General features: G+C 47.2%; 1 protein-coding gene across 13 annotated transcripts in view; it reads left to right on the top strand.

Annotated features, from left to right (window-relative positions):
• GLRA2 (glycine receptor alpha 2) overlaps nucleotides 1-19,481 on the top strand; it is a 123,474-nt gene that overhangs the window by 60,612 nt on the left and 43,381 nt on the right. The gene's annotated exons all lie outside the window — the stretch shown is intronic.

Consider the following 19,481-nt stretch of genomic DNA (forward strand, 5'->3'; position numbering starts at 1 on the left):
TGAAAGTGTTCGATGGTTGCACCCACACAATGCAAAAGTGAGTTCTCTGATTGCGTTCTTGTCCTCTGTTTACTAATTTATATCTCCTGAAACCTTCCTTACAACTCTACATATATTGGGCTGATTATGCTTTTTAAAATGTTTCCATTGGATTCTGAAGCATGTTTAAATGGAAAGAAACATGACTGATTTGAATGTGACTTATGCTGTTACGAACACGTTTAGGATCATGGTGCGCTTATATTTAGGAAAACCTCCTCCTTTGAGTAAAGGGAGTTTTGTTGCTGCTCCCTTGTCCTTCCAGCTACAAAAACAAACATGAACTGGGTTTTCCATCAATTGAACATGCAGAGCCCATGAACAAGCAGCTTATATGTATGCAGGCTCTGTTCACACCTTCAGCTGAGCATGATGGGGTTGCTACTTCCCACATAAAAGCAGTCGAATGATTCCACACAGCTTGGTCATCTTGCAAGGCCATGATCTGCAATGACTCACATTTAATTATATTTGAAGATGGTGTAGTCTGTTGAAATGGGATATTTTGCTGAAACTTTGAAAATTGCACAGATTTTGTTGATGTTGCTCTTCTGGTGGTAAAAATGAAACACCACTGAAAAATCTGGTGATTCATCACTGTTGGCTCAACTAAGTGGCTTGCTTTGCAGAAGACGTGGTTTTACATGCAGATTGTAAGGAATGAAATGTTCCATGGTGAATACTTCTATATTTTCTTCACAAATGTATGTGACATTTTATAACTGGAAAACAATTTAGAAAACATGAAACTGCTTTATTCCTGGTGAGACTATTGGTTCTTCTAGCCTTGTATTTTTCAGTCAGCCTGGCAATAGCTTCCAAGCAACCCTTTCCCCAATCCTTTTAGGCGGAGAGACTATTTAAAACTGGAGACCCTTTTAAGTGAACAGGGAACCTCCTGCATGTGCTCTGACATTCAGCTATGACCCCTCCTCAACTGAGATGAGTGTTGGCAGATAGCTACCTAATTTTATCCTCCATCTGAATGTGGCTCTTTTAGTTTGGCCAAGGTTTAATTGGCATTATCCTTTGGTTTAATGTTCAGCATTCTTTGCTTACAATTCCCCATGGCTCTGGCCTTACTACCAGGCAGAGTCCCCATCTACACTAAAGCAGTTTAAACAGCTATGGTGTCCCCCAAAGAATACTGGGAACTGCCGTTTGTTAAGGTTGCTGAGTGTTGTTTGTTACATTTCCCAAGGAAATGTATGGAGCAGATAGGACCAGAATTAGGCAGCCTCCTGAAAATGACTGGGGTGTGGAGCTGCAACTCCTAAGTATTTACTCCTAAGCTGGCCTCTTGTCTCCAGATGGAAGACACTGTCAAATCACCAGTGTTGAACTTAGAGTCTCCTGGCAGTCCAGTTGGATTCTATATGTTGAATGAGACGGTACCATATTGTCCTTTGCCATGGGCAGAAAAGTGTATTGGCCTGGCTTTATGATGGATTGCTTGTAGATGCCTTCTGGTGAGTAAAGGAATATTATGTTAAAGCTGGATGCAATTGAAGAAGGGCTCACAAGGAGGGAGAATGTAATTGTTTAAATATGGGATTGGTTCTGATTTGATGCTTGTAAGGATCTGACTCATAATTGTTTCCCAGAGTCAATGCCACAGTACTCGGGTTAGGCCCCATTCAATTCAACAGCAGCCCCACTTTGTGAAGCAAGGGATTGGACACAATGGTGTATTGAGGCTGGACCTCAAACCAGATAGTGGACCTTCTTTACTGATTATATGATGGATTTAATAGACCTACAACTAGACGCTATGATTTGCTTTACTTAATATGATTGCTAGCGGAATTACCTTTGACTGACAGCAGTGTGAAAAGTTTGAAGGTGCTGTTTTGAGACATTTTCCTGTTATATGAGCTAGTGAAGACAAATAAATAAATACGGTAATTCTAGGAAAAAAGAAGAATGATTTTCAAAAGAATAGTTTGTAACGGTGGAGGGGACATTCTAATTACATGAAAGGATTATCGAAACCTCTAAATCTGGACTTGTTGAGTTGAAGAACATTAAACCGTATCTTTGGGGGCCTGCCATGATTATTTATTTCACAGCTACTGCTCTTCTTCATGTCAGATTCCCTGATGCTAATGCTGTTCTGTTCTGAAGACATCGAGATTGCTTCTCTGAAGATGGATTGCTGTATGCAGTCAAACAAGGCTCTCTATAATACACTTCCAAAACATTTTACCTACACCTTTAGTTACCTGAGATGTGCAATTCTGTAACTGAGTTGGGCAACCAAACTACAACCAGTTTGCAAATGTTCACAGATAGTCAATGTCCTTTTCTTAGTAGAAACATAGGAGGTCAGCTCATTGGTCCATCTAGCTCTGCACAGTCCACTCTCCCTGGCAGCTGCTCTCCAGGATTTACACTCCCAGTCCTACTTGGAGAATGTTGCAGATAACCCGGGATCTGATGCATGCAAAACTACAGCCCTTCTATTATTTTGTATTAAAGTTTTGTTTTTACTGTGCTAAGTTTAATACAACAAGGATTGCACAGGTTTAATACAACTAGCATTGGCTTCAGTGGGAGAAGAATAAATTCCTCCTGTCCCAGCCAGGGCTTAGAAAGTAGTGGGTCATCTACCATTCCCACACCCCGCTTAAGATTGCTTTGTTAGTTTGTAACCTTAAAGATCTTACATAATATACAAAGATTTTGAGATTTTGAGATCTATATGTTTCCATCTATATAATTAAACACGAGATGCCAAGGCTTTGTGTCTGGTTTCCATGGAAATGCACCGACAGCAACAGGTGTGTTGCATAATTATAGGCATTGGTTTTTAGCCTGAGAAAACACTAATCCACAAAATGCCGCAAAATATACTCTATAGCATGTGTAACCATCTTTCTGTGCATGTTCAACTCATTGGGGAGAGTGTTGAAACATCCAATATTGGGACTTCTCGAAAAAGCCCCAAAGAATTTGTTGTAAAGCCGGATGTTTAAAAGCAACAGTAGAATTAGTATCTCAAAAAATGGTAGTGCAAACTCCTTTTCCCATTCATGCATGAATGTGGCTGGTTTGCTTTTTGCTGGGCCTGAAACAGGCTTTACCTCTCAGTGGCCTAGTTTGCATGCGATGATGAATGCCACACTGAATGATTTACCATGAACACACAGATACTGCCCACTAATATGTGAGATGAACAAACCACAATTCCTGGCTTATCATAACACCTGAACCAGAGAACATAGTTTATGCAAATCACAATCAGTAAGCCAAGAACAAGCCTTAGCTATATTGAGATAATATCCAACCAGGTATTGTGGTTTGTTTCTGCCACGTATAGTAAAGAGGGAGCAAAGTGGATGAGATTGGCACATTCATGAAAATCCATTCACTATGGTTTGCCGTGGTGTGTAAACCTCACCCCAAGCAAATCAGAACAAATGCTCAGTAAAGATCAGGAATCATCTCACATTTGTGTAAGCTTTGTGCAAGCAAATTAGGGTGAATGCCCAGTTTTTTTAAAAAAAATGGTCTGGAGGTGCCCGGAATCACTTCCAAGCTCTTGACAGATTGCCCCTTATGACTGCTGGGCAGGGATCAAGGAGAATTTTGGTGCAGTTCACATTTAAAGGCGAGTCTACCAGATTTGCACTTTCGGAAACAATAAAAAATTTCTAAATTTGCAGTGCCCTGAATTTTGCAATGCGCCTCTCCAACCAAGTGATGTGTACAACAATTCATATGCTAGGGCAAAGTGCTAAAAAAATATGAATACATTAGTGGAAATAACATGCAAAAATGTGTTGCGTTAGGGAGAAATGCTTTGCAAAAATTGCATAGAATATATATATATATATTCATTGAAATGTTGATGAATTTTCGTGAGGACTAAAAAAAAACAATCATGAACAGATGTGGCATTGCGGAAAGGTAGATTTCAGACTGGAAAAGAGAGAAACTGAAATGGATTTTATCAGGGTGCCCTGGGCTGGGCTGGGCTGAACAAAACACAAGTTTTCCTCTTGCTGACTCCCTCATCTCTGATTTTGTTTCATTTTTGTAATTCAACGAGTGGGGCACTTTGAGGTTACATTGAAACATACATGGGAATGATGCATATTTGGGGATGGTCACCACTTTTGTTCCTTTGTTGGGTGGTTATCTAAGCAGTTATTTGAATAATGATCCAAATATATACCAAGGGATGAACAACCCCTCAGTGGGAACCTATTTTTAAGGCACAGTGTGACACAAGTGACATGGAACTCTCCCCCCAACCTGCCCACCCAGTTGTCCTTATTCCACGATGTCAGGGGTTCAGGAGCAGAGGCAAGGGCAAGGGAGGAAACAGAGAGCGAGGGGGAGGAGGCAGAAGAAAAGATGAGTGATGACGACGACCCGAGATCTCCGAGCCTTTCCAGTGAATCAGAAGATTCACAGAAAGGAGCACCAGTGGTCAGGGCAAGGGGGGAGCCTAGGGGGACACCCCAGGAAGATAGAGCCAGAGGGGACTCCGAGGGGAGCAGTTGGAAATCGGGACCAGCGTCACAGCCAGAGAGCAGGGAAGAGGAAGAGCGCCAGAGATCAAGCGCTGGCAGCTCGCAACAGGGGGGAGGGCACGAGTCAGGAGTGGCCACACCTCCATCGGGGAGCGAAGAAACGGTCAGACGGAAAGTGGAAGGTTGGGCGCGCGCGCCAAGTTCAAATGCACAGGAAAGTGACGCAGTAGGCAGCCAGGAGAGGGAGCCAGGTCCTAAAGCCCGGCGCAAGGAGACAGGGAGTTCCGGGGGGTCGGCGTCAGAGGAATCCCGGAGGGAGGAGACCCCGGGGGGCAGAGGGACCCAGAGGAGAGCAGTCAGGCGGAAAAGGTGGAGCAGGGCTAGGATATTAAGTTGGTGCACAAGGGGCGGAGACTCAGACGGAGCTTCGCCGATCTAGCCATTAGACGTAGAGTTGCACGTAGCAGCTTGAGAATGGAAACTGTAACTCAATAAAGACTTTTACTTAATGACCGCTGGCTAGCGTGATCCTCTGTGAGCTAGGATCTTGAAGCAGCTCTGACAGTAAGCTCCGTCTCCTAAATTGTGGGCATCTACAGCCTCGAGGAGAGGAGAGAAGCAGGTGCCTACTAGCTAGCTCACAAACGGCAGACAACATGACGGCTGAGCAGCAGATAGAGGAACTCAGAAAAGCAGTGTCACAACTGAATGCCGAGGCTCTCGCATCCAGGAAGAGAGAGGAGGAGGCAGCTGCCGCCTGCAGGGATCTCCAGGTCAGGTTGGACATGCTTACGAAGCACGGGCAACTGACACCCAAACAGGAGGGAATTGGGTTGGCGAGACGAACAGGCGGGCTGGTCTCTCACTTCGATGGGAACCTGCAGCAGTACCCCAACTTTAGAGCAGATGTAATGTGCGCACTGGAACTGCTGAATAAAGACTTTAGAGATGAGCAAGAGAAAGTGGGGTTCATCATGTCCCATTTGCATGGGGAAGCTAAAGCATGGCTGCGCAATTTGTGGAGGGATAAGGATCCGGCGCTCCAAAATGCGGATGCCTTTATTAAAGCGATGGATGGGTGTTTCTTATCAAGCATTGACGTGGATCTTGCTCGGCAGCAGATACATGGACTGAGACAAGGAAGGGCCAGCGTAAGGCAGTATCATGCCCGCTTTTTCGCTTTGGTCAGTGCTCTGGAATGGGACAGGGATTCGGCTCCTGTAAGAGACCTGTTTTGGGAGGGATTGCACGGCTCTGTGAAAGATGAAATTGCGAGGGGGGAGAGACCCCGGACCACGCAGGAGATCGTTCAGAGGGCGCTAGCCGTGGGGGTGCGGCTGGAAGAACGTCCGTGGAGCAGGGACGAAGGGCGTGGAGGGCGCGAACCAGCCAGGGGCTCCTCCTTCCTTCCCAGAGAAGCAGCGCGTGCGCAATCCACGCCTCCACAAGGAGGAGGTGGGGAACCTATGGAGGTTGGAAGTGCAAGGGCTCAATCAGCAGCCAGAGCCCTAGCACCGACAACAGTGAAAGCGAAGCCTCCTAGAGGGAACAGGAAGTGTTACATCTGCGAGGAGCCAGGGCATATGGCGAAAGAGTGTCCCCGGAGGCTCCACAAGCACACTGCAGCCTCAGCAATGGTAACTGCAGCAACGCAACAAGGAGGACCACAGCAGGGAAACGACGATGTCTGGCTGGAGGAAGAGGCAATGGGGCCCAGCCAGACGTGTCACTAAAGAAGTCCCCGGAGATTTCACAGCCCATGGACCCCCTCCCGCCCAAACCGGTAGTGAGGCTCACCGCATCGCTCCAGCTGCCCAATGGAATCACCATGGACGTGCCACTCACCATTGACTCGGGAAGCAATGCGGACTTTATAGGGCAGGACTTTGTAGACCGGCACGCTATACAGTTGCTGCCGGCCACGCTGCCCCTGCAGGTGGTCACGGTGGATGGCAGGGAGCTGCTAGGGGGGCAAGTGGTGAAGCAGACGCCACCAATGGTGATGCGCCTTGGGAATCACAAGGAAATCATCAGCTTCAACGTCACTCAACTATCGGACACGCCCATTGTATTGGGCATGAGTTGGCTGGACAAGCACAGCCCAACGCTGGCTTGGTACCAGAGGCAGCTGACCTTCGGCTCTTCCTTTTGTGCTGAACACTGCATCGTCCCCCGGCAGGAAGGGGAGGAAGAGGAGTCACAGCTGCTGCTAGGCACGCTGCAAGCGATTCCCCACAAGTACGCAGAATTTTTGGAGGTTTTCTGCGAGAAGGAGGCAGACAGGCTACCCCCCCCCCACAGACCATATGACTGCAAAATTGACCTGCTGCCGGGGGCGGCGCTGCCTAAAGGGAAGCTGTATTCCATGTCTGAGGACGAACTGCAGGAACTCAAAGAGTTCATAGATCATAATTTGGAGCGCGGTTTCATCCGGGAGTCCAAGGTAGCGGGGGGCAGTCCGGTATTCTTTGTTAAGAAGCGGGACACGCCCCAAAAAAGACTGGTGGTGGACTATCGCATCTTAAACAGTGTGACCAAGCCATCGGACTTCCCCATGCCCCGGATCGACGACCTCCTCGCAAAGGTACGGAAGGGCAGCGTGTTCACCAAGTTAGACCTGCGAGGGGCGTACAACCTCATTCGCATGCGGGAAGGGGATGAGTGGAAGACGGCCATGTTCACGCCTCTGGGCACCTACGAATATAGAGTTATGCCTTTTGGATTGCAAAATGGCTCCCACGTTTTTCAAGCGTTCATGCATCACGTGTTGGCGAGGCTCCTCTACAAGACGTGCGTCTGTTTCTTAGATGACATCCTGATCTTTTCGGAATCGCAGCAGGAGCATGACAGACACGTCAGAGAAGTGCTAAGCAGGCTACAGCAGCATAGGCTCTACGCCAAGCTGGAGAAGTGCCAATTCGACGTGACGGAGGTGGATTTTCTGGGCTACAAGTTGTCTGACAAGGGGCTCGCCATGGACAGCGCCAAGGTTCGAGCGGTGTTGGACTGGAAGAGCCCACGCAACCGGAAGGAGGTCCAACGGTTTGTCGGCTTCGCGAACTTCTATCGCAAGTTTATCAAAGGCTTCGCTATGCAGACAGCGGCCATCACGGACACGCTTAGCTCCAAGAAAAAGAAGTTCATCTGGACAGAGCAGGCGGAGCAGTCCTTTCAGGCACTCAAGCGTCTCTTCGCGTCGGAAGAGCAGCTGCTGCATGTCGACCCCAGCAGGCCGATGAGGGTGGAGACAGACGCCTCGGACAGAGCCGTGGGAGCAGTCCTGCTGCAGAAAGACCCGCAGGGGGTTTGGCGGCCGGGAGCGTTTTACTCCAGGAAGCTCAGCAAGTCCGAACAGAATTACACCATCTGGGACAGGGAGTTGCTGGCCATTCATGCAGCATTCAAAGCATGGAGGCACTTCCTGATCGGCGCCAAGCACACGGTGCAGGTCTGCACGGACCACAAGAATCTGGAGCACTGGCGCACGGCACAGTTCCTGAACCAAAGGCAGATACGTTGGGCTGAGTTCTTTGCGAACTTTAACTTCCGAATAGAGTTTGTCCCGGGGGACACCAACATCATGGCGGACGCTCTCTCTCGTAAGCCACAATATCTGGAGGACGCCAAGCCAGCGGCCGCCATGCACATCTTCGCACCAACAGTGTGGGCGTGCGCTGCGGCACCAGTGGACCTGGAGGTGGTGCGGCGAGCGTTGCAGGATGACTCCTTCGCGCAAGCGAAGATGGCAGAGGTGCACAGGGGCACGGCAGCGACCGATGAGTTCCAGCTGAGAGATGGATTGCTCATTCGTAAAGGGGCCATCTACGTGCCGGGAGACGAACTTCGCGCCAAGGTACTGCAGCAGCTGCACGACGCGCCCACTGCTGGGCACTTTGGCAAGGAGAAGACGGTGGAATTAGTCGCCAGGGACTTCTGGTGGCCCGGAATGAGAGGGGAGGTCGCGGACTACGTGGTGCGGTGTGACACCTGCCAGAGGGCCAAACCGGTGCACAAACCGCCGGCCGGACTGTTGGAACCGCTGCAAACTCCGGTCGAACCATGGGAGAGAGTGGCCCTGGACTTTGTCACGGATCTGCCCAGCTCGAGGGGCAAGACGGCCGTGCTGGTGGTGGTGGACTTGTTCTCCAAGATGGCACATTTCATTCCGTGTGCCAAGGTGGCCACGGCGGAGCAAACCGCCAAACTGTTCATAGACCACGTGTTCAAGGTTCACGGTCTGCCACGGTCTATTCTGTCCGACCGGGGGCGACAGTTCATCTCGAATTTCTGGCAGAAGCTGATGGGCTTCCTGAACGTCAAGATCAACCTGGCGTCGGCGAGACACCCGCAGACCAACGGGCAGGCGGAGCGGGTCAATGCCATCATGCAGCAGTACCTGAGATGTTATGCGAATCAACAGCCGGCGACGTGGGTGGATTACCTGCCGCTCGCCGAGTTTGCCTACAACAACACGAAGCACGTGTCCACGGGGGTCACGCCGTTCTTCGCTAACAACGGGAGGCACCCCAGAACCTTCCCGGGACTGGAAAGGATGGGGGAGGGGGAGCAGCAGACAGCAGATGCGTTCGCGTCGGAGTTGCAAGAGGTCCACGATCAGCTGCGGTGACACCTGGAGCTGGCCAAACATGCATACAAGGTGCAAGCGGACAAACACAGAAGGGTTGGCGAAGAGATCCATGTGGGAGACTGGGTCTGGTTAGCAGCCCACGCAGTGCCGGCCAGGTCGTTGGCCAAGAAGAAGCTGGGGCATAAGCAACTGGGGCCCTACCAAGTCGAAGAGCAGGTCAACCCGGTGGCTTTCAGGCTGGCGCTTCCGGAGGGTTCCAGAATGCATCCGGTGTTCCACAGATCGGTGCTCACTCCCTACAAGGCACCGCACAGGTTTCAGGAACCCGGAACGGCACCAAGTCCGCTCAGAGAAGGAACCGGGCACGCTGGAGTGGCACAGAAGGAACGCATCAACGAAGTCACGGAGATTTTGGACTCCAGATGGGGGGAAGAAGGGGTAGAATACCTTCTCGCCAAGGAGGGCACCCCGGCCAGTGCGAACAGCTGGGTGCCGGGCTACGCCTTGGACGAACCTCTGCTCAAAGACGAGTTTCATGCCCTCTTCCCACATAGACCAATGCCAGCAGACTTTTTCGACGACTGGCTTTTCACGCCAACGCTTTCTGCCAGCACGTTCCGGGGGTTCGACTCGGACGAGGACCCGATACGAGACGCCCGTTCCCTGGAGGGGTCACCCTCGGGATCTGCCTCAGAACCCTCGTATTGGTGGGACGATAGACCAGAGGAGCAGTGGCGCAGGAAGTGGCAGGAAGGTCCAGGACGAGCAACGCCGCCAGGAGGAAGTGAGGGAGAGACAGACATGGACGTTTTCGGGGACGACCCTGGTTTCGAGCACGGCGGCACAGAGATGGAAGCGGAGGTGACCGTCGTCGACGAGAGCAGGGAGGCAGAACTGGGAGACTTCAGATGGAGGCCCGCCACGGGAAGCGAACTGTATCCGACGTTCGTCCCTCTGACACAGCAGCACCCAGTTCCCGCACCGGAAGGAGGGGAGGGGGGAACGGGGGGCTTCGAGGGGGGGATGGATGTCAGGGGTTCAGGAGCAGAGGCAAGGGCAAGGGAGGAAACAGAGAGCGAGGGGGAGGAGGCAGAAGAAAAGATGAGTGATGACGACGACCCGAGATCTCCGAGCCTTTCCAGTGAATCAGAAGATTCACAGAAAGGAGCACCAGTGGTCAGGGCAAGGGGGGAGCCTAGGGGGACACCCCAGGAAGATAGAGCCAGAGGGGACTCCGAGGGGAGCAGTTGGAAATCGGGACCAGCGTCACAGCCAGAGAGCAGGGAAGAGGAAGAGCGCCAGAGATCAAGCGCTGGCAGCTCGCAACAGGGGGGAGGGCACGAGTCAGGAGTGGCCACACCTCCATCGGGGAGCGAAGAAACGGTCAGACGGAAAGTGGAAGGTTGGGCGCGCGCGCCAAGTTCAAATGCACAGGAAAGTGACGCAGTAGGCAGCCAGGAGAGGGAGCCAGGTCCTAAAGCCCGGCGCAAGGAGACAGGGAGTTCCGGGGGGTCGGCGTCAGAGGAATCCCGGAGGGAGGAGACCCCGGGGGGCAGAGGGACCCAGAGGAGAGCAGTCAGGCGGAAAAGGTGGAGCAGGGCTAGGATATTAAGTTGGTGCACAAGGGGCGGAGACTCAGACGGAGCTTCGCCGATCTAGCCATTAGACGTAGAGTTGCACGTAGCAGCTTGAGAATGGAAACTGTAACTCAATAAAGACTTTTACTTAATGACCGCTGGCTAGCGTGATCCTCTGTGAGCTAGGATCTTGAAGCAGCTCTGACACACGACATAAAGGCTTTTTAAGGCTCTAGAAAGACTATTTGGATTTCACAAAAGATCAGCAATTGCACTGTTATAAATACCTATAAATTTTTCAATCTTGGTGTTTGAAAGTCTGGATTCTATGGTGTAATTGCATTTGCTTGCTGGGACTGGCTACTGTGAGCAGACTGCCAGTGACTGCACACATTCACGAAGCTTTGATGTTTAGGTCATTCTTTAGCACTGCTATTGTGTCCTCTTTGATTATGGTTCCCTTTTCTCCATATGTATCATTTTGATAACTGGAACCATTTAGGCCTGCTTAAACATATCGATGCTTTTGTTCACTTTGAGGAGTAGGCACCTGAACAAGGCAGGTTTTGGTATCTATTCAGTACGCAGTACAAAGCAAACACTTGCTCCACTTGTGATTTTTCTTTGCCAACCATTGTTACCTGAAGTGTCAGCATTTATTTTGGATTAAGGAGCTTTTGAATAAGACAATGGTTTCCATGCAGACTGTAGCAGAAGTGTGCCAAAATAAAAAGAGGTTTGCATTCTGCACAACACAACATACAGAAATAGCTCAATTGCATTACATACACACACACGAAAAAGTATTGTGCTAGAGTCTGAATAAACCCTTTTGTAGACTTGCTCAAAATCTTTGTTCCTTTGTTTCAAAAATAAAAAGCTAGTGGCTATCGTCTTATGTGTTCACTACATCTCTATCAACAAATTTAGCATTCACCCATCATAACTATTTTGTTGTTGTTGTTGTTGTTGTTGTTGCAACTCCCTGCTTTCTTAGTCATGTCAGCTGGTAACCTAGGAAGATTTTAACCAAGACTGAAGCCCAAGTACAGGAATGCACCTTCAGCAGAGGTCTGTTCCACTAATTACTTGTACGATCTTGTCAGATGAATTATGAATTACGGTCAATTTACTGTGCTTGGATTTAGTTGTCATCCAAACGGAGCTCTGACTGAAGGCAAGGTACGCTCTGTCTAAAAGCTCTGTCTATTTTAGAGTTCTCTGAGAGCTTCACTAAGCATGAAGATAGGGGTGACCCAGAAGACACCGTGTTCTTGAGCTTTCAAATATGCTCCTGATGAAGCTTAGCAGTCAGCAGATAGACCTGCTTTTGGATCAGTTACTGGTTAAAGAACGCGAAACAGAGAAAGTAGGAGTGAATGAATGGTTCTCACAAGTGAGAGATCTACGAGGTTGGGGTCCCCAAGGATCTGGATTGGGTCAAGTGCTTTTTAACTTGGTCCAGAGCAGGGATGGGGAACTTGTGGCCCTCTGGCTCTCATCAGCCACAGCCACCATGGCCAATGGTCAGAATGGGGGAATGGACATTGAAATGACAAATGCAATCAAGGGTGACGTGATGCACTTTGAAGCAGGAAGCCCTGACCTCACATGCACACTGATGGGGTCTGAACTGACAGTGGTGTACCAAGAAAGAGATCTTGGGGTTGTTTTGGAGAGGCCAGTGAAAATGTCAGTTCATTGTGCGGCAGTTGCAGGGGGTCAGGAAAGTAAACTGTATGCTAGAGACCATTAGGAAAGTAGTTGAAAATAAAACAGCCAATGATGATGAATATAGCTGGGACGGAAAAGCTTTTTCAGTCAATCCCAGCCTTTTTGCATCTGGCAAAATTTCTTTGATGCCTTTAGCAACCCGAACTCAAGGGGAACAGCAAAGCCCCTAACTGGCGTCCTGAATAAGCCTGTAGAATTGAAAAACATCTCCTAACAATAGCTTCCTATCTGGTTCCTATTTTGGTTCAAGCAACTGTATGCCCTGTTGTGTACATATATTTTGTAGGATAGTTAAGTATGGAAACAAGAAATATTGTCATTTGCTTATTTCTGGAGCTCTGAAATAGCGCTCCTGAAATCTGCTGGTTTCCATTTTATATCATAGACTTGCTTTACCTTTTCTCCTATCTAGCGAGAGACAAGAACAATATATTACTGTTGTGTTGATAGTGGTAGCCTATTTATCATGACTTTGGTGGCATATCTTTGGGGAGAAAGATATTCATGTTTCTCTAGGATGACTGGGGCAAAGACAGATGCTTTATAATTTTAGCAAGGCCGCAAAAAACTCTGTGTGAAAAGCCTGCCTGAGCAGTACCTGCAGTGGAGCAAATTGGTTAATGTAAAATTCCCCAAACATGGCTCTAAGAGTTGATTAGCTTCAGTTTCCATACATTAATGAGGCTTCCGTAAAAGCTGTTCACAGTTTAGACGATTTGCTCTGAGCACTTTTCTCATTTAAAGGCATGGAGCGGGTGTAATGAACTATATAGCAGGTTCATTTGGTCAGCCTCATTCAATATTTGGATTATTAGATAGCCATCTTACAGATATGCTTGCGTCTCAATTAAAAAATGACAGCTGTACCTGTCAAATATATGTGGATGTAAACTGAACCAGGTCATTGAGAGGGGGGTATAGCTCTTGAATGCTTTGCCTCTAGAAGGTCTCAGGTTCAATCACTAGCATCTCCGGCAGACTGGAGGAGGGCAAATGTTGTCCCTATTTTCAAAAAGGGGAAAAGAGAGGACCCAAATAATTACCGCCCAGTCAGTCTGACATCAATACCGGGGAAGATTCTGGAGCAGATCATTAAGCAAACAGTCTGTGAGCACCTAGAAAGGAATGCTGTGATCACCAATAGTTAGCATCGATTTCTGAAAAATAAGTCATGTCAGACTAACCTGATCTCGTTTTTTGACAGAATTACAAGCCTGGTAGATGAAGGGAACGCAGTGGATGTAGCCTACCTTGATTTCAGTAAGGCATTTGACAAGGTGCCCCATGATATTCTTGTAAAGAAGCTGGTAAAATGCGGTCTTGACTATGCTACCACTCAGTGGATTTGTAACTGGCTGACTGACCGAACCCAAAGGGTCTCATCAATGGTTCCTCTTCATCCTGGAGAAGAGTGACTAGTGGGGTGCCACAGGGTTCTGTCTTGGGCCTGGTCTTATTCAACATCTTTATCAACGACTTGGATGATGGACTCAAGGGCATCCTGATCAAATTTGCAGATGACACCAAACTGGGAGGGGTGGCTAACACCCCAGAGGACAGGATCACACTTCAAAACGACCTTGACAGATTAGAGAACTGGGCAAAAACAAACAAGATGAATTTTAACAGGGAGAAATGTAAAGTATTGCACTTGGGCAAAAAAAATGAGAGGCACAAATACAAGATGGGTGACACCTGGCTTGAGAGCAGTACATGTGAAAAGGATCTAGGAGTCTTGGTTGACCACAAACTTGACATGAGCCAACAGTGTAACGCGGCAGCTAAAAAAGCCAATGCAATTCTGGGCCTCATCAATAGGAGTATAGCATCTAGATCAAGGGAAGTAATAGTGCCACTGTATTCTGCTCTGGTCAGACCTCACCTGGAGTACTGTGTCCAGTTCTGGGCACCACAATTCAAGAAGGACACTGACAAACTGGAACGTGTCCAGAGGAGGGCAACCAAAATGGTCAAAGGCCTGGAAACGATGCCTTATGAGGAATGGCTAAGGGAGCTGGGCATGTTTAGCCTGGAGAAGAGGAGGTTAAGGGGTGATATGATAGCCATGTTCAAATATATAAAAGGATGTCACATAGAGGAGGGAGAAAGGTTGTTTTCTGCTGCTCCAGAGAAGCGGACACGGAGCAATGGATCCAAACTACAAGAAAGAAGATTCCACCTAAACATTAGGAGGAACTTCCTGACAGTAAGAGCTGTTCGACAGTGGAATTTGCTGCCAAGGAGTGTGGTCTTTAAGCAGAGGCTTGACAACCTTCTTTGGAGGTCTTTAAGCAGAGGCTTGACAACCATATGTCAGGAGTGCTCTGATGGTGTTTCCTGCTTGGCAGGGGGTTGGACTCGATGGCCCTTGTGGTCTCTTCCAACTCTATGATTCTATGATTCTAAGTTTTAAATAGGTATCTGAGGCAGAGGGTTGGCCAGGTCGGGAACTGTCTGAGGGGCTCGGTGTAGGAAATTGCAGTCAAACCTAACTATGTGTAAGTGCTAGTTAGTGCATGAAGGGGTTAAGACAAGCAAGGTCTATTCCTAGACTCAGCTAGGTCACCCATTACCTCCATGAGGGAGGAGGTGAAGCTTCTTCTCTTCCTTTACTCACTGTTTCCCATCATGTAACTGACCAGGACAGACATGTCTGAACTTACTCCAAGTTCATGTTTAAAACTATTAGTGCTTTCCCCCCTAGAGAATCCTCACAATGAGGAACACAGGTGGCGCTGTGGGTTAAACCACAGAGCCTAGGACTTGCCGATCAGAAGGTTGGCGGTTCGAATTCCCGCGACGGGGTGAGCTCCTGTTTCTCGGTCCCTGCTCCTGCCAAGCTAGCAGTTTGAAAGCACACAAAAAAGTGCAAGTAGATAAATAGGTACCGCTCCAGTGGGAAGGTAAACGGCGTTTCCGTGCGCTGCTCTGGTTCGCCAGAAGTGGCTTAGTCATGCTGGCCACATGACTGGAAGCTGTACGCTGGCTTCCTCGGCCAATAAAGCAAGATGAGTGTCGCAACCCCAGAGTCGGTCACGACTGGACCTAATGGTCAGGGGTCCCTTTACCTTTACCTTTTACTCACCATGAAGTTGTTACAGTAAGTGCCACACTTTTTAACAATGAAAAAGTGCTGGTACTGCATACCCTTGAGTACCCCCTTAAAAAAAAACCACTGCAAACTATATAGTGTACTTTGCATCCAAGAGTAATCTACCTGTGTTCTCCTTTAGAAGAAGCTTTAGAAGAAAAATAACTGAGACCTTCAGACACTTATACAAATGATGTTTACACATTAGAACAAAACAAACTCAGATTATACCTTTGCTAAGAAGAAGAAGACGACGCAACATGCAAATGGAATTCTAAGTTTAAACATGTGCAAGAAAATAGAGCATTGGCACTTTTTTCCCCACACAAGAAAAGGAAACACAGCAAAGGGGTGGGGGAATCACACTGAGGCATGGATGACAGAAGGATATGTAATGAGCCATTAAATTATAATAATTAAAATCAATTATCTCGCCAGCTAAATACAGTCATATTTATTGTTGCGTGTACTTTCTCGTACAGTGGGGGGAAAACAAAAACAAAAAAATAAAGGATACGCTTGCAGTTTTTTCAGGAGACGGGAACTTACAACTGAGGCAGGCGAGGGTTCCTCACATTTGTGTTGCTTTTCTTCTTCATCCCGCCCTCCTTTTGTTTACCATTCTTTAAAGCCAGCAGCTTTATTTGCAGTGCTTGCAAATAAGTTATGAGGCAAGCACTCAAGATACAAACTTGTGTTTTGTACTGACAAACAGCAAGGTCAAAATGGGTATGCAATTTTGATAAGAGCTTTCTCTTTCTTTTGTCACTGGATATTCTCAGATCCAAAGGCAAGAACGAAGCTGAGATCAGCTTTGTGAAACTGGGCCAAGAACTCCTCAAACATAAAGTACCGGCCCATTTTATCTTTGCTTATTTTTGAAGTACGGATGGGTAAGGAATTAAAGAAGATAGCATTAAGTGTGTGAGGGGGGGAGGGGGGAACAATGGAGTGGTGCTGTTTCTCAATGGATAATTAATAATAATAATGATGATGATGATAATAATAATAATAATAATAATAATAATAATAATAATAATAATAATTTATTTGTACCCCGCCCATCTGGCTGGGTTTCCCAGCCACTCTGTGCAGCTTCCACAGAGACCAAAAATACACAAAAATGTCACACATTAAAAACTTCCCTGGGCTTTAAGATGTCTTCTGAATGTCAGGTACATGCTTTGACATCTGATGGGAGGGCGTTCCACAGGGCGGGCGCCACTACCGAGAAGGCCCTCATTCTGGTTCCCTGTAGCTTTGCTTCTCGCAATGAGGGAACCGCCAGAAGGCCCTCGGCGCTGGACCTCAGCGTCCGGGCAGAACAATGGAGGTGGAGATGCTCCTTCAGGTATACTGGGCCGAGGCCGTTTAGGGCTTTAAAGGTCAGCACCAACACTTTGAATTGTGCTCGGAAACATACTGGGAGCGAATGTAGGCCTTTCAAGACCGGTGTTATGTGGTCTCGGCGGCCGCCCCCAGTCACCAGTCTAGCTGCCGCATTCTGGATTAAATAACAAGGCTTTTGATTGGTATTGTCATGTGGCTTTCCGACGTGTTCAAATGCAAATGTTGTTGATGTAGTATGAATAAATTCCTGTTATAAGACAAACACTCTGGTGCATGTCTGCCATGTCACTTCTCTGGTTTGGTGTATTAGTGTACACTGGAAAGCAAAACATTGAAAAACAATATATGTAGGAAGAGGTGGTGTTGGGTATTGTACCATCAAGAAGTTGCTGACTTCTCCCGTGGAATGATTGTTCTGTCCATGGATGCTATGAGAGTGGTAGCATTCATCCATTTGGGGGGCATGCACAGCAAAGGGAAAGGAAGGAATTTTGCTGGGAAGGACAGCAGGCCAGAAATTCATGTCAGCTGAAGGGGTTGGCAAGAGAAAGGACTGTCCCAGCTAGAGCTGATGAGCCGTTTTTGTCTCCCCCTCTAAAGTGTGTGTGTGTGTGTGTGTGAAAGAGACATAAGTAGAGGGAGAGATCACAGCCTCTGAAGCTATGGCAGAGTGACTGGGACAGCACCAAGAACATGTCTTGTTGGCGTTGAAACATTTCCACTGGCTTCCTGTTGGTTACCAGATACAATACAAATTCTGGTTCTGACTTTTTAAAGGCCTTCACAGCTTGGAGCTTTCTAAAGGAGCTCCTGGTCCCTGCAAAAAGCTGCCCAGCTCTTATGATCTTCTGGTAGTGTTAATGTTACTTGAGGTCAGGAGATCTATGATGCTCCAGAGGGCCTTCTTGGGGAGGTGGTGAAACACTCTCCCCCCCCCTCCTGAAGTGCCTGCTTTGTCTGTTTTTCAGTAACAACCTGTGAACAGGCTTTTTGAATATTTGGGGAGATATGGTGGTGGATATGTAAGGTGATAGGTTTTAATTGTGTTTTATGGTTTATGTCATCTTTTATATTGGAGCAATCTAACCTGGGGCCACTTGTGATTAGGGGCAGAATATACATTATACAAATAAAATAAGGGCCTAATAAGAGACCTGTTGAATCCAGGCAAATATGAAACATTTAGCAATGATTCCCATAAACACTGTTGTTATGATAATCTAATCCTAATCATTCAGGGTTCATTTTAGCTATTATATAGGATCGTCAGAACCTAGCTCCATGTAGGGAGACTTGCATGTGTGTAGGTGATCCTCATTAAAAGCGCATCAAGAGTCAAGGATGGGACTTTTTACAGTCTATAACTGAAGCAAGTAAAAATCTAGTTTTTAAAGGGATGCATCCTGTCCAATATACCACAGACTAATAATACACAACAGGTTCTTGGTATTTTCTTTCTTCTCTATTTTTCCTTTTCAATATTATTGCATTTCTAAAGCCATGCATTATCAGGAGTTTAGGTCTGCAGGAGCTGGTTTGTTTTTATTTACTGTATTTAACATTTTAGGAGACAAGGTGCTACATTTGCTTTATCTAGTACTGATTCTCAAAAGGTGGAAAATTCAGTAACTGGAAAAGACGTTAAACCTCATTTAACAAATAAACATGCAGTGAGCCGTTTCAAGCAATAGTTTGCTGTTCTGGGAAGTTTGCCAAGAAAAGCTTGCGTCTGGGCATTAAAATCTCTCTCTTTTCACAAGGCAATCCTAGGTATGTCCAGGGAAGGGTGTATGGGATTGCAGCCTTAGTGCATAGGTTTAGGGATCCCCAGTACTCCATTTGGCTTGGTGTTAACATCTAAGAGACTATCTTCTCCATCAGTAAGTCTTGGGATAGTTCAGTTGGTAGAGCATGAGACTCTTAATTTCAGAATCATGGGTTTGTTAGTCCCACACTGGGCAAAAAGATTCAAGCATTGCAGAGGGTTTGACTAGATTACCTTTGTGGTCCTTTTCAAGTCTTATGATTCTATGACCTTTTAAAAGCCCAGCTAGAATACATTTTGGTATTAAGAAACAACTGAAGGTGGCTAATGAGAATACCTCTAATGTATCTGAAGCAGAAAATATTAAAAACAGTATCTGACAGTGACTAAAAGTTTCTTCTTTTTGTATCCGACAAAAAAAATATATTGTACCCAACAGTTAACAGATTGCAGATTGTCAAAAGTAAGACGTTAACTCATCTATATTTATTTACCAAATCAATGATATGATTTGGATCTAAAAATAACTTACGTAATGTAAGCCATAGATATATAGTTTTTGTTTTTTCCAGCTCCCTCTGTGTGTGTCTCTCTCATATTTCACACATTTTCTTTTCTGAGAGAGTGGAGTTGCCAAGATACCATAAAAAGTACTCCTTTTCTCGGGTTTTCCAGCTGTGAGTAGAGAGCATGGGCAATCTTTTGTAAACTCCTCAACAGATGCTGCAGACAACCTTTGTGGCTCAGAGAGGTGTGGACAGTTTTAGCTAAGTTCAGAGAACTGAAGGTTGCTCTTATCTGTCTCAGTGAGTTTCAGGGATACTGAATGGCACTATTTAGAATTGTCTTTTTTGGGTGC

The sequence above is a fragment of the Podarcis bocagei genome (genome assembly GCF_964188305.1).
Source record: "Podarcis bocagei genome assembly, chromosome: 6".
Taxonomy (NCBI): domain Eukaryota; kingdom Metazoa; phylum Chordata; class Lepidosauria; order Squamata; family Lacertidae; genus Podarcis; species Podarcis bocagei.